At 37.0% G+C, this 26,431-nt stretch overlaps 1 protein-coding gene across 6 annotated transcripts in view; it reads right to left on the minus strand.

The window, feature by feature from the left end:
- The window catches only part of MARCHF10 (membrane associated ring-CH-type finger 10), a 196,418-nt gene extending 193,966 nt beyond the window's left edge, over positions 1 to 2,452 (minus strand). For 2 of the 6 annotated variants that reach the window (XM_051994949.1, XM_051994948.1), the window contains exon 1: positions 26 to 347. The gene's annotated coding sequence lies outside the window, so the exon portion shown is untranslated. The other 4 variants (XM_051994945.1, XM_051994947.1, XM_051994946.1 and 1 more) reach the window with 4 other exon arrangements.
- Between the last annotated feature and the right edge of the window lie 23,979 nt (positions 2,453 to 26,431).

Consider the following 26,431-nt stretch of genomic DNA (forward strand, 5'->3'; position numbering starts at 1 on the left):
TTAGAAGATAAATGTGTAAACTCACTGATCTCAGCTCTTGTCGTCTTATTCAGCCAAAAGGCCATCTGAAGTCATCCTGAGCAAAGATGGAAGGATAGGGAAATAAAGTTGATAAGATGCAGAAGAGGTCTATATTTTCAGAGGAGCAGTTCTGTATTCTTTCTACTCCTCACTTTTCAACTGTTTTTCAATTGAAAAAATCTCCTCACTGCAGTAGGCACAATAGTTTTTAATCTCTGATGACACTACTGAGTTAGAAGTGAGCAACTTCATGCTAAATAGGAAGGGAAAGGGAAGGGGAGGGGAGAAAGGAGAGGGAGTTCTTCCTTAACTGAAAGAGGGAGCATATGACTGTTCCCATCCTCAATATTCTATACACCTATGAAATTTCAATAAAGACGATTCTAAGAACTTTATGACATATGTAAGCCTCTCTAGTGCTAAATTCTCTATTCTCTGAACAAGAATACAGAATCTGGCAAACAAAATGTCTTTCAATTCTCTGTGTTCCTTTTAATCATATTCTGCCTTTATCTATAAGCACATTTCTCAGAAGAAATTATTAGGGCATTAAAAATATAAAGGTTTTGTCTTCTACTTTTCTATGTTCTCATATAAAATAGGACTTCTACATGGAGTATAAGTGTAAGTCCCTTAAAAACCAGTTTTTCCTTTGAAACAAAATCAAAGTAACAATTTCAAAATGTCACTAATCAGACTTTTAATTCCCTTTTTTTCCATAATTAATCTACTGTTGCATAAATGTAACAGGAAAATTTGATTGTTTTTTAAATATACATGATACATATACAGACAGAGGAAATATTCTAGTGATTTGGGGCACAAAGTTCACAGTTCTCTCTATATAGTTTTATCTGGTGAATGCTGAGTGCTTAGGATCTTCAAACTGAAGAAATGAAAACAAAGTGGGAAAGGGAGGCAAAGTACACTAAAAAGTGGGTCATTGGACTTTTCCAGTAAAATTGGATTTTTAAAAAATGTGCCAATTAGAAGTGCCTCCTATAAAGTTTACACCAAAAATCTCAAACAAGTGTAGTAATTTTCTGGTTAACTCTTATTTGCCTTTTATTTGTATAACTGCTAGAGAAAGAGGCCTTTACACAAATCCAGAAGGTGGGAATGAGTATGTATTATTGTGAAATTAAAAGTATCACATATAAATAGCCAGTAAAATGGAGGTTGTTAACCTGTTAAGGACCAGGACGAGTACTAGAATAGCATAATATAGGAGAGGGTAGCATACTTCTCAAATTATTATTTGCTAATATTATTATTAATTTATTATATTATTATTAAATATTATATCCTCATTGGGATCAGAGAAAAGGTAAAAGTATTACAGAAGGTGAAAAACTGCCAGTGTGGAACATGTGTATTAGTTCATAGATTTAGAGCTGATAAGGCCAGTTCAGGTTTATTTGACAGTTGAGGAAACTGAGTATCAGTCAAGTTCAATGGCTTCATCAAAGTTACAGATTAATTTATAGAGATGCTTTCAACCAGGTTCTCACTCGAATTCTCTTTACACTACACCATGCCCTTTCAATCAACGCAGATTTATCAAGTTTATCAAGAACCACTCTTGAGGAACCCTAAGAGAAGTTGAGGGGTGGGAGGAGAGAAGCACGGGTCATTGGAGCCAATGTTCCACACTAGCAGCTTCTGTGAGACATTTCCACTTCCCTGACCCCCCCGAGAGTCCAGATTCCACAGCAGCCGCAGCGTAATATACCACCCTCTCATATATTTAAATCTTGAATGTTGTTTCATCATCTTCATCCTCAATTTCCATCTAACTTGGCACCGGCCCGGCGACTTTGGGAAAGCCCCTCCCCTACCCTGAGCCTCAAGGTCCCTTTATGGAAAACGGAGAGGTTGACAGGCACGAGCCAATCTTAGGACACATTCCCCCCACCCCCTACCCACTTCTAGTGCTCCTTCCCAGGATTCCACGCGAAGTCTCAGATCTCCTCAGAGGGAGTGACCGCCCCCCCTCCAAAGCCCAAAGGGAGTCGAGCTGATTGGCTAAGAGGAGTCAGGGACCCTCCCGCGCATCCCCCACCCCCTTCATTCCAGTCCTTTGCCCAGGCGGAGGAGAAAACGGCCCAACGCAATCTAAAACAGCCACAGCCCCGCCTGGCAAACAAATAAACCGTGAACCAACCACTTAACGGGGCCCCGGGGTCACCATGGGGCTGGGGGAGGCAGTTCAAGTCGAAAAGCCGGGAGACCGATTCTGGCCTCCCAGCCGAGGCGGATGGTTACCTGGGCGATGCTGCGCTTTCTCCACTCGGGGAGCTAAGGGGCGGGGGCGGGGCGGGGTGGGCTCGGGCGTGTCGGGGGTGGGGGTCCACAGCACATCAATCGCAGGGGGGAGGGGACAGTCCCTCTCCTACTCCTCTTCTTTCTCCTCCTCCTTCTCCTCCTTTTCCTTCTCCTCCTCCTCCTCCTCCTCCTCCTTCTCCTCCTCCTCCTCCTCTTTCTCCTTTTCCTCCTCCTCCCCCCCGAGGGCTCTTTGCAAACGGCGGCGACTACTGGGCCTTCTCAGAGGCCGAGGCGGAGGCGGCAGCCAGAGCTGCCGAGCGTCCTCCCGTTTCCTTAGCAACCACCCCTCCTTCCGCGAACTGGGGCAGGCCTGCTAGCACTGTAGGTCGCGAGTCTAGGAGTGATTCCAGTGCGGCTGCGCGATGCTCGGGAGAAAGGGGGAGGGGAATAATGGCGGAGAGGGAAGGAAAGGAAAGGGAAGGGAAGGGGATCACCTAGCCCAGATCCAGCCTAGATCCCTGCCTTAGCTTAGATCCCAGCTGCGCCAGAGTTGTGGCCTCTGGGTTGAAGCTGGGGAAGGAGCTTTGGCTGTTGCCATGGGAACCAATTGAGGAAGAGGATGGAAGCCACGCGGAGATGTAATGAACTTGGTGGGGGCTGTTAGAAGATGAAGATTATGGGTTGTCTTGCCACTTACTACCTACAATGCTTAGTTGGAAACTGTATTCGTATTACTGTTATTGTTGCTACCCATCTCTGTAAAGCTGTCATGGTCCGAGGTAAAAAATGAGCCTGTGTTTTAAGTAGGCAATATCCAAGACAGAAATATCTGTACTTTCCCAAGTGAACCTGAGACTAAACCTCAAGCCCTTGGCTACCTTTTCTATTTAGAGGTGTTTTTTTTTTTAATTCCTCTCTCTTGAGTCCATTTCACTGAACCGTGATTTCTGAGAAATGAACTTTTCAAGCCCCAATAGTAAACATTCATTTGGGACCTCCTGAGTTGGTGTTCGCTGTCTAGAGCAATGTTCTCCCTGCATCTATACCACCTCTCAGATGAGAAGACAACAACCAAAGAGAATCCTCTTGAACTTGAAGAGACAAAAGAGTCATATCTGACTGGCCAGAAAATATAAATTTTCTAAGTTGTCTGGATAGTATGAATCTGAAGTATATGTGAAATATGTATTCTACGGTTCTACAAAGTTGTCTTTACCTCGTTTAAAGTATTTGTTAACACAAGTTTATGAATATTACATTTTCTAATTTTATAATGAGGGAAATAAATATCTGTCCTATACCTGATAGCTACTGGATAACTTTTCTAGATGGGATGCTTTTAAGGAAGATTCTAGATATGAACCATATATAAGCTTCCTTTTTAGAGATTTTATCCAGTCCTACTCCAAGGTCGGGATATAATAAGCCAGAAAGTTTGAGAAAACATCTGATATCTTTTCTTTGGTTTCCAACCTCCTTTAGGATTAAACTTCTATGAGTCCAAAGCCAGAGTCCCCAATGGGCTTCAGATCATACAACATAAAACAGATAACAAAGCAATTTGGAGGATCCTGACAAAACTTTCCTTAAAGCTTCTTCCCTTTTTGTTTACCCCACCAGAATACATCTTTCTTCTTGTACTAATGACACTAACATCATCTTATTACTCTATTTTCAGGAGCATAGAAAACTCAGTGTACAGTGGGGTATGCTTATTCCTCCCCTAAAATCCTGTGATTCTTAGTCCCACCCATTTTCTCCCCATCATTGACCAATCTTTGACCAGTGTAGAAACCTGGAGTATTCATGGGATTTTCTTCCTATCCCCCTGGTTCTACCACTTGCCTCAAGTTAAAATATTATTACTGTTTTGAGAGTTGGGTTTACAGTTGCAAGTAATAACTGACTAAATAGTTCTAGAAATGAAATGGAGACTCATTTCAACCCCACCCTTTTTACCATTTGTTGGAAATAACTTTAAGGACAGGAAATAGGATCCTCTACTTTCTTTGCATTTTTTCATAGTACCCAAAAGAGAATCAATTGATAAATACTATACTCTTCCTGGAAATTTGATCATTGCTGATTGACTGGGCAATGAGAATCACTTTTTGTGAAGAGAAGAAAAAGAGACTATTTAATAACAGAATATGAAGCTTCCAAAAGATACTGGTTCATAATCAAGTACCTGTACCACACATATTTCTTTCTCTTTTTTTCTCTTGTATTTTTGTATTTTTTTAGGGTATACATATATATTCACTTTTTACATATTTCCAAATGAGTCAGGTTGGGAGAGAAAATCAGAACAAAATGGAAAAATCATGAGAAAGAAAAAAAGTTGAAAATAGCATGTGTTGATTCACATTCAGTCTCCATAAGTCTTTCTCTGGATGTGGATGGTATTTTCCATCCAAAGTTTATTGGGATAACCTTGGATACTGAATTGCTAAGAACTACCATAAACCATCATACAATTGTGTTATTGCTATGTGCGATATTTTTCTGCTTCAGCTTGTTTCATTCAGAATCAGTTCATATAAATCTTTCCAGACTTTTCTAAAAATCAGCCTATTCATCATTTTTAATAGAACAATAATATTCCATTACTTTTATATATCATAACTTATTCAACAATTCCTCAATTGATATTCATCTACTCACTTTCTAGTTCTCTACCACTACAAAAAGAGCTGCTGCAAACATTTTTGTATATGTGGGTCCTTTTCCCTCTTTTCTGATCTCTTTGGGATACAGACCCAGTGATGACACTAGTAAGTCAAAGGATTTACACAGTTTATAGCCCTTGAGAGTCACTTTTTTAAAACTGGTTATGCAAATTAGGAGAGGATAGAAAGCAGGGAATAAAAATAGTTCTTTTGAGTATAAAGTGCACAGAAATTCCTAGATGTCTCTGATCTCTTGCATGTTTCTGTACTGTGCCTAGCATATTAATTAAGAAAGCTCCAGAGTCACGCCATCAGTCCCTGCTGGAAGCTTCAAGAGGAATCCTCTTTCCTTTTGCCAGCCCCTAGGATGAATTTTCTGCCATTCACTTGTATTGGCAGAATTCCCCAGATATCCTTGGAGCAGCCATTATTTCTTACTAACATAACAACCAATGACTGCAAAATAGAGGCAGGTGGCCTCATTGCCAACTATCATAGAGAAAAAGGTGTGGGGGGGGGGGGAGGATTAGTCAGAATCCAATTTAATTGGGCTTTCGATTAACTTGAATTGTTTATTTGTTTATTCTTTTTTTGAACTAGATTTTTAGGAAGAAAGAGTATGTCAAGAAAATAAGATCATATCAGGGATTTGTTTTTTAAAAAAGAAATGAGGAAATAAACATCTATAGTATTTTCTGGATAGCAATGGTTCTGGGCCAAACTAGAAAGGTATTTTATTTTTTGGACCTCCCTATTCTCCCAGTCTCATCCAGGCAAAGAGAAAAGTGGTCTCCTATTATTCCTTTTTCTTTTTCTAAGCACTTCTCTCCATCCTCTTCAATGTTAATTGATGCATAAAATCTGTGAACATTCCCTTCACTGTCCTCTTATCTGGTGAGATTATCCATGACCTCTCCTAAATTTTCAGCAATTGGTCTTCCTTTAGCTATCTTGTCATTGCAGGAATGTCACTGAGAACATCGTTTATCACTTTGCTCTAGTCTCATGTTGGGATTACTTTACTTTCCAGTCACACATCTTTCTGATGACATTCTTTTATACTTCTCTTACCACTCATGAGCTTGACCCTACTGTTGATTAGTATGGAAGTTTTGATCAGCTCCATTTCCAATTCAGGCTGCTTCACTCCCTCCTTAGGCAACCCCATTATCCCTCTAATCTCCAGGGCTCCCCATGTTGGTGTTGGATTTAAGGCTGATTCTCTCTTCCTCTTTCACTTTTCCATCTAATTCCTCCATCATGCTAAAACTCCAACTCTACCCTATTAGGAGGAATCCCAGAGCTCCCAATATTAACCCTCTAGACCATTCCCTATTTCTCAACAGTCATGAGTTTCAGGGCAGAGCCTTACCACATCATTCACACTATGCCGATGAGTTGGGAGTCATCATATGACCTTGCCCTATCCCATGTTACTAAAGCCTAAAGACCATCAAGCTTATGCACCCTGGGCAGCTAGGTGGCACAGTGGATAGAGCACCAGCCCTGAGGACCTGAGTTCAAATATGGTCTCAGCTACTTAACACTTCCTAGCTGTGTGAGCCTGGCAAGTCACTTAACCCCAATTACCTCAGGAAAAAAAAAAGACTGCATCCACTCTATCCCTGAATCTTCCCAGTGCCTGGAACATAATAGGTCCTTAATAAATGTTTATTGATTTGTCTATGCGTATGATCTCTCCCAGTTAGGATAAGAGCAAAATCAAAGCAAAGTGTTACAAGAAAATTGAAGGGGTAGCAATTCAATTAATAGTTTACTATTAAACTGCTACTTCTGTCAATGAAGTTACTATTAGCAGGCATTTATTGGGATGTGGCTATAAAAGGTCACAGAGTAAGGGGGAATGTGAGAACACTCTGAGATTTCTGCACTGCTAAAAGGGTAGCTGAAGAGGGAAGAAGTTGTAACTGTCAGCTATTACAATCAAATCTTGAAGAGCAGTGACTCTCATTTTTTAATTTGCATTCCCAGAATATACTACTCTACTTAGTATGTGCCTAATCAATGATTTTTCATCTGTTTATTCAATTCCCTATCATCCTTAAGTGAAACAAGTCCAGAAAATAATGCCCAGTAAACTATTAACTGAGCTGGCACCTTATCTTTGAATCCTTTATTGACTATTCCCAGGCCCCAGTCAAAATATTTTTTCCTTTTTTCAAATTTCTTAAGGAATTTTCACTGAACCTCACCTTTGTTCTGATCCATATACTCTCTCATCTTATAGTTATTTACATATGTAATTCATGATTCAACATCCTAAGTTTTAACTTTATATAGTCCAAATTGAATCTTGGGGGCTAGCCCCAATTTACCCTTTCTTGGCTCCTATCACTCCTTCCCAGAGGTTTAGAATATAACTTGAATATTGTTCTAGGTCTCCCCAGATGTGGATAATTTTTTTTCAAAATCCTTCAAAATACCCAGAATGACAATGCATGTATTTATATAAGATAGATTTTATTCCACTTACAGAAAATACAAAGCACACAAGGAGATTCCATAATCAATATAATTGTTTCTTCCCTCACTCCCCATCCAGTGAGTTTCATTTTTAACAGGATCCTAAAGTCTTCCATATTCTTCCATATTCACAACATCACCCTGGGGCTTATGTTCCCCCATTTGATAAAATAACTCCATTTATATTTATATTATGACAAGTCCCAACTTTAATTCCAAAGACCTTTTTTAAGCATTCAACTTTATATTACTATCTTGAAGGTATGCATTCTCCTAAAAATAAAATGACCTTGAGTTTCCCATTGGACCTTAAAAGTATAAATAACTCTTGGTAAAAAGCATATGAGGTCTACAACTTGTTACTTCATTCCATAGCTTTACATACTTGAAGACATACATACAATCCTTACATAAGTTACTAGGGAGAGATATCTATAATCATCCAAAAGAATTTGATTTTATCATCAACACAGGGAAGACCAGATAATGCCTAAATAATGATATATATTTGGTTAAACAATGAATTGGACCCAGGCTTGAGCATGAAGAGGGAAGAAGGCTGAATTTTTTTCAAGAAATAGCAAAGATGATACAAAACTTTCCATGAAAACATAGACTCGTCCTTTAAATACAGCATTCTAATGGTGTTTCTATAAGGCAATGAGGCCCAAAGTAAATGTAAAAGTTCTGAATAATTAAAAGTGAATAAAGTTTCTGAATAATTAAAAGTGAATAATTTGGGACAATGTGCCCAAGCAAATGAAGGATATTATTATATTAATGTTTAAACCTACTCTGTGAACTTTTACATAGCCAAAATATTCTAATTAGTTATACATACCTTTGTATTATGATTGCTTTAATTTATATATATATATATATATATATATATATATATGAAGATATGGTGATTCCAATAATGCTTGATGATATTTAATGAATTAGAGTAGAGGTTTGAGCTTATTAATATGTGAGAGATTGCAAGTTTGTTAATTAGAAATAAACTATCATATCCCTGAATCACTCTGGAATCTGGAGGGATAAAAGTGATTAAGAGAATGTGTCACATGATGGATTTAGGGTGCCATACAAATAAGATATATCAGATCCCATAATACGTTGCAGATGAGGATCTTATTCAAATAAACCTAACTTCACAAGGTTGAAATTGTTTCCTCTTCTTCCAAAGGCCAGATGTTACAGAATTAACAGAGTCTGAGAGTTGAAATGAATTCAATTTTGAAAATAGAATCATAAAGATCTATATTCCAATTTTGTCTCAGATATAGCTTTTCTTCTCTGGGTCTCGGTTTCCTCATCTGTACAATAAGGGAATTTAGCTCCATGGTCTCTCAGTTTCCTTCCAGCTCTAAATCTATGATGCTCTATGATCCCTATTTCATCAAAATCTAGTTAGCCTAACCTATATCTGAATAAGAAACTCTTCCATAATACAGCAAAAATTGGCCATTCAGCCTTTATGTGAAGACCTCCAGTAATAGGAAACTTTTTGTCTCCTAAGTTTGCCCATTTCACCTTTGGATAGCTCTAATTATCAGGAATTTTTCCTTTGTCCTACAGACTTATAGTGAAATTCAAGTAAATATCACATAGCGGTACTAGAATAGGTCAAAATGATTTATTGATACTCATAGCCAAGTACAGAATGGACTATATGGGAGGATAGGGACAGAGAGATAGTGATGTGCTCAGGAACAGAGTGTCCAGGTAACTTGCCTCATTCCCACTATTCCATATAATGGTATTGTTTATATGCTTTCTATACCCATGAAGACTGAGAGCATTGTGAGGTAAGGGACTGACTTTTGCCTTCTTTTGTATCCTCAATATTTAGCTGTCAATATTTAATTCATAGCACATAATAGGTGCTTAATAAATGCTTATTGGTTGACTGGCCTGAACAGGCAATGGTTCGTGCAAGAAGCCACTGATTGGTGGATTAAAGGAAAATTGACCACCAGCAAAGGGAATTCACCAAAGATTAACCAGAAAGGCCTAGTTAGCCTAATTGTGCTGCAAGTGAAGGAGTAGAAATCTTCAGGGTGAGGAAGGTGAAATCCTGACTGTGTCTTATCAACAGATGTGTGAGTTTCAGTATTTGGTTCTTGTAGAATAGGAGGACACTAAGCCTAAAGTGTACCAGCATTTTGCAATAGGAGGTAGTCAAGGGAGAGATGGGCCATAGGCTTCTCTGATCTTTATATCAAGTATAAATTTGTCATTTTACAACTTCTGCTCATCTGCCTGGTTCCTCCCTTGAACTAAGTAGAACAAAGTTATTCCCTCTTTATCATGCTACCCCATCAAATCTTTGAAGATATTTTATATTTTTCCTGCCCTTTCTCCCCACCCCTATTCCCTTTCTTCACCCCACTCCCCACTCCTTTCTTCAACCAATTTTCATTGCCTGGGCCTTTCCTTATATTGATCATTCTCTTCTGGGTACTCTCCAGTTTATCAATTCAATTTATGTACAAATTTAATTATAAAAAAGTTTTATTAAACACCAACTATGTGCAAGATATTGTGTTAAGTTGTATAGACTAGAGACAAAAATTAATCCATCCCTTCCCTCAAGAAATTTAAATTCATTCCACTGGGGGAATAGAACATATACCTGGATTAGTAAATACAAAGTATATTCAGAGTCATACAAAATAACTTTAGGAGGAAGTAAGCATTACCCAATTTGTTGAATGGGTCACAGAAAGAGATCAGAAAAGACTTTTTGGAGAGTTGACATTTGAATTGTGTTTGAAAGAAGCTAGGGAATACAAAAAGCTGAGGTCAGAAGATAATCCTAAAATGTGGCATTCAGAACTGAAGAGAATACTTATTCTTAAATTTCCCATCCCCTTGGGCTGATTTTCCACGTAAGATTTTGCTTCATTTCCAATAGATTTGTGATGGAGAAAGCCATCTGAATCCAAAAAGAGGACTATGGGGACTGGATGTGGATCACAGCATAGTATTTTCACCTTTTTTGTTATTGTTTGCTTGCTTTTTTTCTCTTATTTTTTTCTTTTTCATCTGATTTTTCTTTTGCAGCATGATAAATGTGGAAATATGGTTAGAAGAATTACACATGTTTAATCCATATCTGATTGCTTGCTGTCTTAAGGAGGGAAAAGGAAGGGTGGGAGGGAGAAAAATTTGGAAAACAAGGTTTTTGCAAGGGTAAATGTTGGAAACTATCTTTGAATGTATTTTGAAAATAAAAAGCTATTAAAAAAATAAATATAAAAATTTTGGTTCTACATAGATTCAAAAAGTCATAAATATGGAGCTCAAAGGTACATTGGAGATCATTGAGATTAATCCCTTCATTTTATAGGTGAGAAAACAAAGAAGGTAAATGACTTCCTAGGATCATACAATTAGTCCCTCCTTGCAATGTCCTTCCTGGCCCTGAAAATTTCTCTCACTGATATATTTAATCTGCCATTAAGTTTCCCTTTCTTTTTTTCTTTCTTTCTCTTTCTGCCCCTTTTCTTTCTCTTCTTTCTCCCCCATTCTTGCTCATCAGAAATCATAGTTACTTTTCCAGAACCACAGTCCTTAATATTTCTTGTATTTTTTCTCTCTAGGGAATTTTCTTGGCTAGCCCTGTCCGCTTTTCCTAATTGTTTTCCCGTCTCTCCAACCGTGGCTTGCTCTCTTCTATCTATCCACATTCTCTCCCTTTTATCTCTTCATTCTACATTGATATATATATGAAATTGGGTTTCTTTGAGTATCTGTAAGTATTACTTATTGGTCTCTTTGAGTAAGTACAAGTATTATTATTATTATTAGTTATTATATATTTTAATGGTAACAGTAAAATGTATTCCTCCTTACTGTTCTATAAAAATCACAAAAGCAGGGATATAAAAATACAAACTCTGGAGGGCATGGCTCAGAGGCAAAAATATATTTACATCTTTAAAAATTGACCTGTATAGAAAGTAACACTGTTCAACACCCACTTCCGTGGCTCAATGAATTCTCTAAACCAGGATAACGAGAAAACATTTTTAAACTGTGACTTAACCATGCTCCGGACTCAGCCACATTCCAGGATGTTTGTGGAACATGTTCTCTCCCAGCAAGTCTGAGCAGAGTGAATGCTTGGGTCTGACTTATTATTATGCAGAATTGTTACTTTTGAAAGTAGATCCTGGGCAAGTTCTTGGCACTGTGGAACTATTGTAATGTCTCCATGCAGTTATTATAGTTATATCATGTGGTGATACAACACAATGCCTGTGCCCTGGGATATTTTGTGGATCTCTGTCTTAGAAGGAGAATTTGTTGGAAGTTCCCAGAAAAATACACAAAAGTCAGAATCTTGCTAATCCTTCTGAAGGGAAATGTTTTCTTTTCCCAAAGCATTGCAAAGTTAAAGATTTCTACTCTTTCTGTCACTTGTCCTTCATTTTGCCTGCAGATGGAGTTTTCTTCCACTTCTTTTAAGATCAGAGGTTCTAACTGAATAGAATTCTAAATAGAAAAAGTAATTTATTTTAAATGAAAAATGATTGAGTTACAAAGAAGGGGGAGAGTATTCAGTAGGTATCATATTGGATCAAAGGCCCCTTTTAATGTAATATTTTGTCATTGACTCATTGCTATTCTTTCATTGATGTAATTTGGTTTTTTAAATAACCCTTATCATAGCAAGCTTGCTTCAGGTGGAGTAGATACATTGTACAGATGCCTTAAAATCATTACAATATGTTTTACTATATTATGTTCTCAAATATATTTTTATCTATGTAGTCATCATTTTCTATGCATTCTGGCCTTTCTAAAGACCCAAATAAACTATGTGTAAATGTGAAGTCAGATGTTAAATTTATATACTGTAATGCCTTCGTACTTCAATATGTTATGCAAAATAAGGAAAAACTTTTTTCACGCTGATGGGAAATACTATTAACCTCATTTTTTAAAAAGGGGACAAGGAATCTTAAGTCAAGGAGGACAAGGAACTCTATTTACTCTTTGCCCAAGGTCACAGAATTATTGCAAGAATTCTTTGAGTTCCAGTGGGCAATTTTTTTTGTCTTATAAATAACCCCCTAAAATGTGTTTTGCATGACTATCTATGCATAACCTATGTAAACTTGCTTGCCTTCTTAATAAGAAGAAGGAGAGAAAAGGAAAAAAATTGGAACTCGAAATTTTAAAAATGTTAAAATTGTACTTGTAACTGGGAAAAACATTCAATTAAAATGTTTTTTTTTAAAAGAAAAAAAAATCTCAGTATGACCACTGTGTCAAAAAAATGATCTTTCTATATGAGTCTGGAGAGGAAGGAAAGGACTTTGATGATTTGCTCTGTAGCATTCGTTAGTCTTACAAGAAGCATGTATAAAGCACTAACCGCTATATATAGCTATAGCACCACCTCTGGAGGTGCTGGAGATGCGAAAACAAAATGTACAATAGTTCTTGGTCTCAAGGAACTTATATTTTACTAGAATAGAGACATTCCAATAACAGATTATATATTTATATAAAATGAGCATAATTGCTTAAACCATTAATTTTCCTTGAAGATCAAGAATTCCAAAGAGAGAACATAATTTAGTAAAAATAAGGTCTATAGGATAACAGAACATTCATAAGGTAGGACAAAAAATAGGGGCATGTATGCATGAGGCAATGTCCCTAAATTCAAACTTATTTCATCTTTAAGATTCCTTTCAAAATACTATTTCCACACTTTGGGAACAATGGATTAGATCTTTGAAGAAGTAGAACAGGCTAATATGCCTAAAAGAGGATTTGCCTCAAGAGAATTACTTTAATAGTGAATTCATCTAACCCTCTTAAGCAATTTTAATCACCAGAGCAATTGACTTTAAGTGAATTCAGTAGTAATTTGACAAACATTTAACAAAAAATTGTCAAATGCCTAGTAGGTATAAGGTAAAGAAATAGCTTGGTATAGTGGATAGAGGGCTAGTTTTGGAGCCAGGAAGACCTGTTTCTGAAACAAACTAGCTGTATGACCTTGAGCATGTCATCTAACAGATCAGTGCTTGGACAGCTCCCTAAAACCAGAAATTACAGAGGAGTCTGCAGGCAAAATGTCAGAGAAGCTGCAACAGCTGAAGACATTTCTTTAAGGAAATTGAAGTGGGAAGATGTACAAAGCATAGTTCCTGGGAATCCAAAAGAAAAAGCAAAACTATTCCTGTCCTCAAGGAGTTTACCTTGTATAGTTGTCCATTCATTCAGTGGAATTCAACTCTTCATGACAGTAGACCATACTGTCTTTGGGATTTTCTTAGCGAAGATACTGAAATGATTTATCATTTCCCTTTCCAGTGGATTATAGCAGAGTGACTTACTCAGGCTTACACAGCTAGGAAATGTCTGAGTCAGATTTGAATTTAGAAAGACCTTACTCTGGGCCCCCAAACTCTATACACTAAGCCACTTACCTGCTACCTCCCGAGAGACACAATATGTACATAGATAAATATAAGCCAATTCAAAGAATATCTCCTGAGGGAGTGGACATACCCATTGTAGTACATAGTATAGGTAGCCAGGAATAAACAATATATCTAGGCACCAGCTCTAATCAATCTATAAGCATTTATTAAATGCCAACTACATGCCAGCCACTGTTAAAATTACAAAGTCAAAATGAAACTGGTGAGGGAGAGGAAGGAAAGAGAAGGATGTGGCAAAAGTAGGGGAAAGAAAAAATAAGATGAAAGAAATGAGTAGAAACCCAAAAAAGTAAAAGAAAAAGAGAAAGAATAATCTACCAAGTAGCAACAATCCCTCAGTCAGCTACTATTGATCTAAGGCAAGCATTTTCAAATTGGTTCCCCAATCTATTGAACAAAGTTGGACAGTAAACAAAGTTTTTATGCAGTTCCTCCAGTCTCCCTGTTTTGTGTTCTTCATTTAGACTCTCAATATATTTATTGCACTCTTTCTGCCTTCCCCTATCAAACTATGCTTCAACTCTTTCACATTAAGATTCAAATGACCAATAACAGTATAACATGTCTATCTTTTCCAAGATGTTGCATTTTATTCAGATCTGCTATGTTAAACTAAAGAAAATTTCTCATAGTAGAAAGGAGGTAAGAAAGACAGTTTTTTGAACAGTGGAAGCACTGAAAATACACAGCAAAAAGCAGTACTTATGTGAAATATTGGAGCAACTAGGTGATGCAGTGGACTGAGTAAAGAGGCCTGGAATCAGAAAGCTTCATATTCCAGAGTTCAAAACTAGCCTCAGACACTTACTGAATAAATCACTTAACCCTTTTTGCCTCAGTTTCCTCATCTGTAAAATGAGCTGTAAGAGGAAATGGGAAATCACTCCAGTATCTTTGACAAGAAAACCCCAAATAGTGTCACGAGTAGTTGTACACAACTGAAAAATGATTGAACAACAAAAGTGAAATACCAAATGTTTGGTCCAAAATATTCCCTTATTCCTCTTTGAAGAGGCAAAATGAGCTAATACCATTCAAGCAGAAAGATTTTGCTTGCTAAGAAAATTCCTCTCATAATTGTAGAGACAAATGTATTGAAGAAATTTAAAAAGCCTAATATGGTCCTCACAATAATCCTATAATGTGAGAAGGAAAGATATCATTATCCTTATATTACAGATGAGGAAACTGAAGGTCAGAGAAGTTAAATAATTTGTCAAGGGTTACATAGCTTGTAAGTGATGGAATTTTACTCAAATCCAGTCCTACTCAATCCAACTCCAGTAGTCCATTGTTTTTTTCATTGTACCACATTATCCCTCTGTTGATGAAACAAGCTTGAATTGGTTTGGATGTGAAGATGCTTTAACTGCATGTACAGACAATCTGCTGAATGTCATTTGAATATTGTCTACCAGGGTATAACACTGCCTTTTAATTAATTCAGTGACTTCATTAAATGTTTGTTAAGCAATGATACTGGATGCCATGTACTATGCTAAGAACTGGGGATACCCAAAAAAGATAAAAGGCAGTTCAACGTCTCAATGAGATCAACAGTCTAATGGGAGAGACATGTAAGAAATTATATATACAAAAGTTATATATACAGGATAAATTAGAAATGATAAATAGAGAAAAGACAGTAATATTAAGGAGGATCAGAAAATGCTTCTTTTAGAAGATGTAATTTTAGCTAGAAGGAAGTCAAGAAATACATGAAGGCAGGAGACAAAAATGAGGAGGAAGAGAATTTCAATCATGGGGCACAGATAGTGAAAATGCCCATGGTCTGAGATGGAATTCTTGTTTGAAAACTGCAGGAAAGCCAGAGTCTCTGATTCATCAATCATTGGAAAGATCAGGGGGAAAGAAAGCCGTTAAAAGGACTTTTAGTGGCCAAACAGAGGATTTTATACTTGATTTTGGAGGCCTTGGGAAGCCACTAAAGAATATTGAATTGGGTACCAATGGTCAGATCTATGCTTTAGGAAGATCATTTTGACATTTGAATAGAAGGTGGTCTATACTAGGGAAAGACTTGTGAAAGGAGACTAATCAGATTATGACAATAAGTGTGAGATGATGAGGGCTTATACTAAGATGGTGATAATGATAGAGGAAAAGAGGGAAAGAATAGGAGAACGGTTAATGAAAGTAAAATTGACAATACTTAGTAACAGATTTGATATGGAAGGACTGGTGTATTGAGAAAGCATGAAAAGTTTGTGATTTTAGATGACTGAAAGGAAAAGAATGATAACTTCAATGTAATAGTAAGGAAGTTAGAAAGAGGGGTAGTTTGGAGAGACAGAGGAAGGGGAAATTAATGAGTTCAATTTTGGACATGTTGAATTAGAATGTCTATAAGAACATCCAATGTGAGATATTCAATAGGTCATCGGAAATGCAAAACTGTGATTTTTATATGTATAGGAATTCCACTTATAAGCGCTATCTTATAAACTTTCCTGAATCTTTGGAGATTAAGTGATTTTTCCCAGGTCATAAAGCTGATGCCAGAATTCACCTTCCTGATTTCAAGCCATTTTGGTCAAGCCATTTGGTTGTGTCTAATATTGGCTTAATTGATTACAAGAAGAGGAAAATTGTGAACAAGTGGATTATTGAAACAATCTGATAGATTATCATGCCCATTAGACTGTGTACTCTGGAACATTAGAGCTTATTAAAAACAACAGTTTTCAGTAGTCCCCAGTGTTGCTCTCCATTAGGACTCTGTCTCAAAGGTAACAGGTCCACCTATGAGGTCGACAGTTTCAGTTCTACTGAAAATAGTCTTTTGTATAGACTACACTTTTGCAAGGTAATTTTCCCATTATATTTCTTCAGCAGTAATATTAAGTGACTTTAACGCCCCCCCCCCAATTTAGTACCTAATGAATAATTTTCCTTTCAAAATGAAACAAATTTCCTTTTAAGGTTCAGAAGATAGAAATCTCCTCAGCTTGCCTAATATCTTTACAGTGTCAATAATTTAAATGTCCCCATGAGATAAAAATGACTCTGAAATTCCAGAATCTCCCCCAAGAGGATCCTATATAAGCAATTCCTTGGTGTGTTTCTAAAAATGGCCTCCTAAAAATGTTTTATAGAAAGAAGGCTTTTGGTGTGTGAGCTAGACTAGATGGCATTGAGTTCATTTTCAATTCTTCAACTTTGTGATTCAGCAATGTACCTTACTAGTAATGGAAAATGCTGATCAGCTACAGTTGAAGACACTGTACGTTAACCTCAACATAGTGGGACTTCCGGTTAAGATGGCGGAGAGGAGGCACACAGCTGGTGTAGCTCCACGCTTTCTCTCACTATCCATTTCATTACAAGCCTCTGAATTAATGCTTGACTGAAAAAAAACCCACAAATAGTTACCAAGAGAAGCCATCCTTGAGATCCGCCAAGAAAGGTCTGTCTTTACTGGAGGGCTGGGACAGTTTTAGATCGGGCGCAGGCGGCAGGCAGTGGCAGTGAGAGCACGGGAGCAGACTGGAGAGGGGGTGGGGAGTGATCGCAGCCGTCTCTGTGGGGAGAGCTTCGCTACAGGACTGGATACTTTGCTCCGGCAGCAAGTCAGCAGCCCAGCAGAGAAGCTAAAAACACCGGGGGTGAAGAATACAACCCCAAACAGCTGGAGTCTGTCGGGACCTGGCCGCCTCCCCCTTATCTCCCCCCGCCCAGTGACTCAGCACGCTCTGGGATCTCAGAGCGCAGGCGCAGCACAGTCCTGCTAGTGCCTCACTGCTGGCCCCCCTCCTCCTCCCCCCCGCAGTCTGTAGAGGAAGCTTGGTTATACCACCCAGCCCCTCCCCCAAAGAAAGACTTCAGTTTTTTCTGTTTTTCTTTGCTAGTTTATCTCTGATTATTAGACAGAATGAGCAAGAAACTGAAGAGGACTTTAACCCTTGACAGCTTCTATACAGATAGAGAGCAGACTCTAAATCCTGAGGAGACTAAAAACAGACTGTCTCCAGGTGAATCCCCAAAGGAGGAGATCATCTGTTCCTCAGCACAGATGAACCTCATAGAAGTAATTAAAAAGGCTCTCACAAGGGAGAGCGAAGAAAAATGGGAAAAGGAGAGGGAGGCTTGGCAAAAGAGCCTGGAGAAGTCAGTTAAAGAGAGTGGATAAAGAAACCAAATCCTTGAAAAATAGGATTGATGAACTGGAAACAGAAAATAGCTCTCTAAAAAACAAAATTGGCGGAATGGAAAAAAAATTCCACAGAACAAAAGAACTCAATGGGACAATTAGAAAAAGATTATAAAAGAGTGAATGAAGAAAATACTTCACTGAAAATCAGAATTGAACAATTGGAATTGAATGACTCGAGGAGATAAGAAGAATCAGTCAAGCAAATCCAAAAAAATCAAACAATGGAAAAGAATGTGAAATACCTTCTGGGGAAGACAACAGACCTGGAAAACAAATCCAGGAGAGACAATCTGAGAATCATTGGACTCCCAGAAAAGAATGATGAAAAAAAGAGCCTGGACACTATTTTTCAGGAAATTATCAAAGAGAACTGCCCAGAAGTCATAGGAACAGAGGAAAAAATGAACATTGAAAGGATTCATCGATCACCCACTGAAAGGGATCCTAAAATCAAAACACCAAGGAATATAATGGCCAAATGCCAGAACCCTCAGACGAAGGAAAAAATACTGCAAGCGGCTAGAAAAACCCAATTCAAGTATCAAGGAGCCACAATAAGGATCACCCAGGATCTGGCAGCATCCACATTAAAAGATCGAAGGGCCTGGAATATGATATTCCGAAAGGCTAAGGAACTTGGTATGCAACCAAAAATAACTTACCCAGCGAGATTGAGCATCTTTTTCCAGGGAAGAAGATGGACATTCAACGAAGTAAGCGAATTTCATCTATTTCTGATGAAAAAGCCAGAACTTAACAAAAAGTTTGATCTACAAATATAGAACTCAAGAGAAATCTAAAAAGGTAAAGATTAATCTTGGGAACTATATTTCGACTATATAGATGTATAAAGAATACATGTATACCTTGTTCTAGAAATTGATGTGGAAAGGACATTGTACCAGAAAAAGGGTAAAGTGGGGGTACTACATCTCATGAAGAGGCATAGGAAACCTATTATATCTGAGAGAAAGAATGGAGGGGGATGAATATAGTGGGTATCTTACTGCCTTCAGAATTGGCTTTAAGTGAAAAATCTTAAGACATATTCAATCTATGGTGAAACTTCTCCCACCTCATTGAAAAGTGAGAAGAGAAAAGTGAAAAGGGAAGGAATAAGCTAAGAGGAAGGGAATACGGAAACTGGGAGGGAAAGGAGTAAGATAGGGGGAGGAACTCTAAGGCGGGGGGAGGGATACTAAAAAGGGAAGGCTGTGAGAAGCAAGTGGTGCTCACAAGCTTAATACTGGAAAGGGGGGAAAGGGGAAAGAAGGGAGAAAAACCTCAACATAGTGATATTATTCAAGTACAAAGAATAACAACCAATGGGAGTGGGAAGGGATGTGAACAAAACAAATGACTTGTTCTTTTGAAAACCCTCAACTACATAGTGCAGCAAAAAGATTTGGAGTTAGAGAACCAATGTGTATGATCCCTGACTCTGCTCTTACTCTCTGTGTGGCCTTGAGGGCAAGTAGGTGACACAATATATTGAGGGTTAAGAAGATCTGAGTTCATATTTGGCTTAAACATTTCTTAGTAACCCCCTGGACAAATCATTTAACTTCTCTATGCTTCAGTTTCCTCATCTGCTAAATGATGACAATAATAACACTTACCTTCCAGAATTGTTGTATCAAATGAAATTTTATTTATAAATCACTTAGAACAAAGTGTGGAACATTGAAAAATGATTCTTTCTTTCCTTCCCTGAGCAAATTATTATTGTGTAAAAAATGAAGTATTAAATCAGGTGGCCTCTAAGGTCTCCCTGGCTCTAAATCTATCAGAATCAGTTCCATTTAGTGCAAGAATTTCCCAAAGTGACCACATATAGCCTAATTTGAGCTATTTTAAATGATATTGTGCAAATTATGATAATTGATTCCAGAACAATGTAAATATGGAGTGTGACTTTTTAAAAATGTGGTCACTCCAGGGTTTGTTTTTCATCCAACTGGGATGTAACTGTAGTCCAAATCTAATCACAGAGGTACAAAAAAGTTTAGGGATCATCTACTTTGACCCCTTCACTTTATAGATGAAGAAACTGAATCCCAGAGAGGGAAGTGAGTTGACCAAGTTTTCATAGCTAGTGAAAGCATCAGATCCCCATACCAGATCTCTTGATTTTTAGTCCATATTTTTTTTCAATAATAACAGGCTGCCTTCCTTGGCCAAGAGTAGAAGACAGAATTAGTTAGGCTGAGATCCAAAAAACTGCATCAAAATAAACCATTTCACTATTTGTCATTGCATCATTATGCATCTGAAATTAATAGATTTAAATATTGGATTCACTTAAATTCAAGAAATATTACTGAAAACCCTTCTATGTATTGAACACCATATATGAAATACCAATACAAAGACTAACAAACAAAATAAGCAAAACAAGCAGTCTCTGGCTTCAATGTGCTTACATTTATCAATTAACTTAATTGTTAAAATCTTAATCTGCCATAAGCAAAAATAGTTTCTAGGATAGAAGGCAGGGCTCCTTGGAAATATGCAGCTAAGAAGGACAAAAGACAACTGAAGTAGGTACAGAAAAAACAAAGAGAAATTGAATCTATTTTATAATATTACCTGAAGCCAACTCTGGTCTAATTATTTAAATATTTTAGCAATTTTTTGAGTACATATGACTACATATATGCATATGTTTAAAAATTTTGTTGAGATCTCTCGGGAATCAAGTGCCATTATTCATAACAGTGTCCTTTTTAGAGGAATGAGATCAACACATTCAGGACAGCATAAAAGAAAGATAAATCATCCAGATGCTTTGTCTTCTATGGGATTGGGTAACCTATGGCACTGGTGCTATAACTGAATAGCACTTGAGACATTCTACCACTCCCCTTTTTTCCACTATCTTTCTCTCTTTTCTTTCTTCCCTCATCCACTTTTGAGTTTTTTCCTTTCCCATTCTTTACTTCTTCACTGATTACTTTTGTCTCTATTGATCAGTTCAATTATTTAGACCATAGTATTAATGAGACTAATGCTGTAGGCTGATTCCCCCTATGGACTTTTGTTATAATCTTTGGCTATTAGACGAACCCTGTACTTCAGTCAGCTATTCCACTAATGTATGTCATTATTGAGTAACCAAGCAAGAGAGTATAGCTGGCTGGCCTAATGTAAATCCATTTCCAAAATTAGAAATAACAGATCTAGATGTAAGACTTAGTAATAGAGAGTAAGAAATATCACCTTCTGCTCTATAAGAAAATATGTTCATAGATATATGTGTGACAATAACAAGGATGAGGTAAGAAAGGCATTCCAGATGCAAAGTTGGGTCCTGGAAAAATATGTAAAATTTAATAACTCTATATATGTATGTTTGTGTATATGTTTACACATACCTACATGACTATGTTCACACATATATGTAGCATTGTATAATTTAGAAATGTATATATATATATATATATATATATATATATATATATATATATATACATATATATATGTACACATATACATCTTTTCCTAACTTGGTGGTAAATATGAGGGTGAATAGGGATAATTTTATATTTGGGTGGGGGGAGCAATTAGGGTTAAGTGACTCACCCAGGGTCTCACAACTAGAAACTGCTAAGTGTCTGTGGTGAAATTTGAACTCAGGTCCTCCTGAGCCCAGGGCCAGTGCTCTATCCATTTTGCCATCTAGCTGCCGCTATATTCTTATCTAGAACAAAATTAGTTATGGCTTTTCAGGTATAATTGTCATTGAGATATGTTTATAAAGTAATGGGACAAACATACCATAATTTATGATAATATATAAACAAGTAACACATAAGGACAAATATTCCATAGCTTATTGCTCATATAAGAAACATGTCCCTTAAGAAGCTATATATAATATAATGTATAATAACAGCAGAATTATCCAAAAGAGTTTGGAAATACTGTTTTTAAAATTGCCTTCTGATACATCTTTTAAATAAAACAATATGAAATGTTTGTCCTTTGAGGATAGGGTAGTGTAAAAGTACCAGTATCTTCCAGCGTTTTTTCTTCTCCTCCTTCTTTTTCTTCCTCCTCCTCCTCCATACCTCACTATTGATTAATCTAGATTTTCCTTAAAAGGTGACAAAACCAGGATTTGATTGGCTTAAAGGATAGAGTAAAACTCAAGCTGTGCCTTCCTCAATTCACCTTTCTGATGGAGTCTGGTTGCATTGAAATGGCCTTCTGGTCACTTGGGGGAATTAAAGGTTCTATCCACATAGGGTCTTACTTTTTCATTTTTAGTGGACATTTGAAGACCATATGAGTCACTATATCATGTCTTATTGAACAGATCCACTCCCATATAGGATTTTGAGGCTAAGTGATGTTCAGTTCTTCCAAGTCAGTTATCCTTACTATACTAGGACTAAGTAAACCCCCTTTTGTTAACTATCCGGTGACTTATGAATGTTTTATTTTGCCCCAACACTGAATATGAACTAACAGAGTACTGGCATCAGGCCCACTCCAAATTGAATTTAATTCTTTTTAGAAAAAAATAGACAAAAACTTTTTGAATCCAATCTCATGAATGAGTTGTGTGATCAACTCATTGTCAGTCTGAGTAAAAAATCACTAAGTAATGGTATGGTGGAAAAAAGTATTGGATTTGAAGTGCATAAGTCATTTTGGCATTTAATGAATGATTGATCAATTGCTTCATTGGGCCTCAGTTTCCTGGCATTTAAAATGAGGGGTTTGGGCTAGGTTACCTTTAAAAGACCTCTTAGTTATAAATATCAATCTCCAATCAATAAGCATTTATTAAACAAGTACAATGTACTAGATCCTGTGCTAAAGTGCTAGAGCTATAGAAAGAGACAAAGAATAACTCGTGCCCTCAAGGATCTTATAATCTAATAAGGGAGACAACGTGCAAATAGATACAAAAGCTATATACAAGCTAAATAAGAGTTAACACAGAAGACACTAGAATTTTTTATAATAGCCTTTTATTTTCAAAATACATACAAAGATAGTTTTCAACATTCACCCTTGCAAAACCTTATGTTCCAATTTTTTTCTCCTCTTCCCCCCACTCCCTCCCCTAGACAATTAGTAATCTAATATATGTTAAACATGTGCAGTTCTTATAGATATATGTCCACATTTATCATGCTATACACAAAAAAATCATATCAAAAGAAGGAAAAAATTAGAAAGAAAAACAAACAACATAACAAAAAATGTGGAAATATTATACTGTGATCCACATTTAGTCCCCATAGTTCTCTTTCTGGATGCAGATGGCTCTCTCCATCACAAGTCTATTGGAATTGATCTACATTACCTCATTGTTGAAAAGAGCCATAAGACACACTAGAATTAAGAGGGATCAGGGAAGGCTTCTGACAGAAAATGGGATTTTATTTGGGACATAAAGGAAGCCAGAGGAATCTGTAGTTAGAAATTGATTTTCTTGTGTGGATCGTAAACTGTTTTTAAAAAGTATTTTCAAAAAGGAGTTCCTAAAATGTTCTCAGCAATGGCAGCATGATCAGAATAAGTGGCAGCTAACCAAGGTAACTATTTTGAATATATATTATTAGGATTCTGTCTGTACTCCCTTATTTTCATTACTTTTTAACCTCTTTATAGAAATGTACTTCTGGCTAAAATGGTTGCCTAAATGGGAGAGAGATTCACCCTGCTCCTATATATACACTTCAGCAAAACCTTAAAGTTCGCATTAGATCAAATAATGATTGAGAAACTAAGGTAAGTAACTTCTATCCACAATGGTATAAAAAGTCATCCAGAAGTCCAGGAGCAATATGAAAAAGTGCCTCCAGCTAAGCCAGTTATCTCGCTGGACTAGAGATATACCAGACATGTATAGCCTATAATGCAGCTCTGTATATAAAGGCAACAAGAAGGAAATATGAGAGTCAGGACTTTGGAAGCTCTAAGAAATAAAAGCACAGCTAACAGCAACCACTATATGGCTCCATTCAGACTAAGACAGTCCAGACCCAGGAGCTCTGCAATGCTGGAAAGGGACCTGAACACATAGCACTCTGGTCCTCCAAGATCTAGGGATGCCCAGCATCAGGTAGTGGAGGTCAATATAGGAGCCCAAGAATCTCAGTTTGAGACTAACTACCCTCCTAAAAGTGCAGCAAAAGATAGACTCTGGTCCTTGGTAGTGTGGAGTAAAGTGGGAACTGGGAGACAGTTTATAGGACAATAATACTGTAAAGAAAAACATATCTGAAAAGCCTAAGAACTTTGGTCAGTGCAATAACTGACTACATCTCCAGAGAATCTATCATAATAAATCCCACCTCTAGACATAGAGATGATAGACATAAAAGTGTAAAGAAATCTATTTTTGAATATGACCACTGATATTTATTTGTGAGTTTTTTTCCTCTTGATTTTTAACTAGGAGAAAGAGGCAGTAGCAGAAATTGCCAAGGCAATTGCTATAAGCAGTAGAGCCAAGACTCTTTAAGACCTGGGCTGGGCAACTGGACAGGAAGATTGTAGAAATATTTTGATACTGTGCTGCTAAACTTCCCCTATACTATAGACCCCAAGATGGTAATTTTGTATTCCATTCTTCCTATACACTCCCAATAGGAACCTGAAGTTGTTTCCCTTGGGAAAACCTCTTAAGTTTTAAACATTTATTTTGTCTTTAAAACAACTATAACTATAGACATTTGTTAGTCAGAGAATGCAATTAGTTGAGTGAGACAAGGTAATTAAGGAGAGGAATATCCCTGGAGAAGAAAGAGGGGTAATTTTTATACTTAGGTGTTTTGCCACATCACCTTCTCCAGCTAGGCACTAAAAACTAGAATACAGAAAATTATAAATACTTTTGTTGCAACAATCCTGAAAAAGAACAAAACATTTGTTTTAGGAAATCCAAGTGGGCACAGAATACAAAGAAGGGAAAAGTAAGATTATTTGAATAACCCTGCTTACCACCTCACCCCACCACTATTTCAGTTAGATTCCCTTTCCTTCATGAATTCAGACTTCACGAATCTGCATCTAGACATGACTGAGGCAGAATCTTTCTTTCTCATAGCATTTTATCCTGTTTATTAACATTTGGTAAGTATATTGATAGAAATTGAGGAGAGAAACCATATTTGGAGGCAGATTGAATTTACAGCAATCTGTGTTCTGTTAAGATCCATTGTCATTTAGTATCCCCTCAAAAAAACAAAACAACCCAAAGGCTCAAAGAAGGAGTGTGTGTGTGCGTGTGTGTACATGTGTGTGTATGTGTGTGTGTATGCATGGGTTCATGCTAACAATTCTGCATGTCACTGTGAAAACGTTTTCATGTGAAAACATTATTTATATATACAAATATCTGAGTGTACATATACATGAATCTACATGCATGTGTACATATTTGTGCATTTAAAAACATAAGAAAATTCATTAGTAAGCTGCCTTATCAAGGCAAATGTAACTCAGTAGATAGAGCTCTGGGCTTGAGTTATGAAGGGTTAAGATCTCACCTTGATACTTATCAATTGTGTGATCCTGGGCAAGTGACTTAACCTCAGTTTCCTCAACTGTTAAATTAGGATGGTAACAGCACCTACTTTACAGGATTATTGTAAGGATTGAATGAATTACTAATAGTCAACTGTCCCACAAATCTTAAAGTGATATATATGTGAACTATATTACTATTATAATTACATTCTTAATTGCATTTGTAACCCATAATCTAGAACTCTCAAGATTTTGGGCTCACATATACTAGGCTCAAAACTCAGGAAAATCTCAAAAGAGTCACTTTCTTTCTTTGATTCATTGTCCTACCTGGAATTACTTCTCCTCCAGGAAAACCTCAAGAATAACTTACATTTTACTTCTGGTCAGTTTTACCTAGATGCAGATAACCAGCTTCCCAGCTCCCATATAAGCACTCAAAGTAGCACATGCAAATTTAGGATAGCACAGTCTTTATGTAATCCTTCAGAAAATGAAGATGCAAGGGACTCAGAGGAATCCATAAAAAAGCAACAGAAAAAATGGATACTCATAAACACTCAAATAATTGATAAGCTCCTCCTATGGAAGAGTACTAAACTTAGAGGTACTATTAAAGCAACTCTTTAAATTCAAGGAAGCTCCTCATTCATATACAGTCCTATAAAATAATTCCAGTATTGATTCACCTTCTTCCCTCCCCACTGCTTGCCAAGACTTATACCATCCTGTGGTTTATATTCCTTTCCACCTCAAGAAAGTAAATATACTTTGAGGTGGCTGAAGGAATAATCTCCTTCCCATTGGTTTTACACTGTCTGAATAGGTCACTGACTTTATTTCAAGTGGAAGTAGAATGA

Source organism: Antechinus flavipes, chromosome 4, assembly GCF_016432865.1.
Source record: "Antechinus flavipes isolate AdamAnt ecotype Samford, QLD, Australia chromosome 4, AdamAnt_v2, whole genome shotgun sequence".
Taxonomy (NCBI): Eukaryota; Metazoa; Chordata; class Mammalia; order Dasyuromorphia; family Dasyuridae; genus Antechinus; species Antechinus flavipes.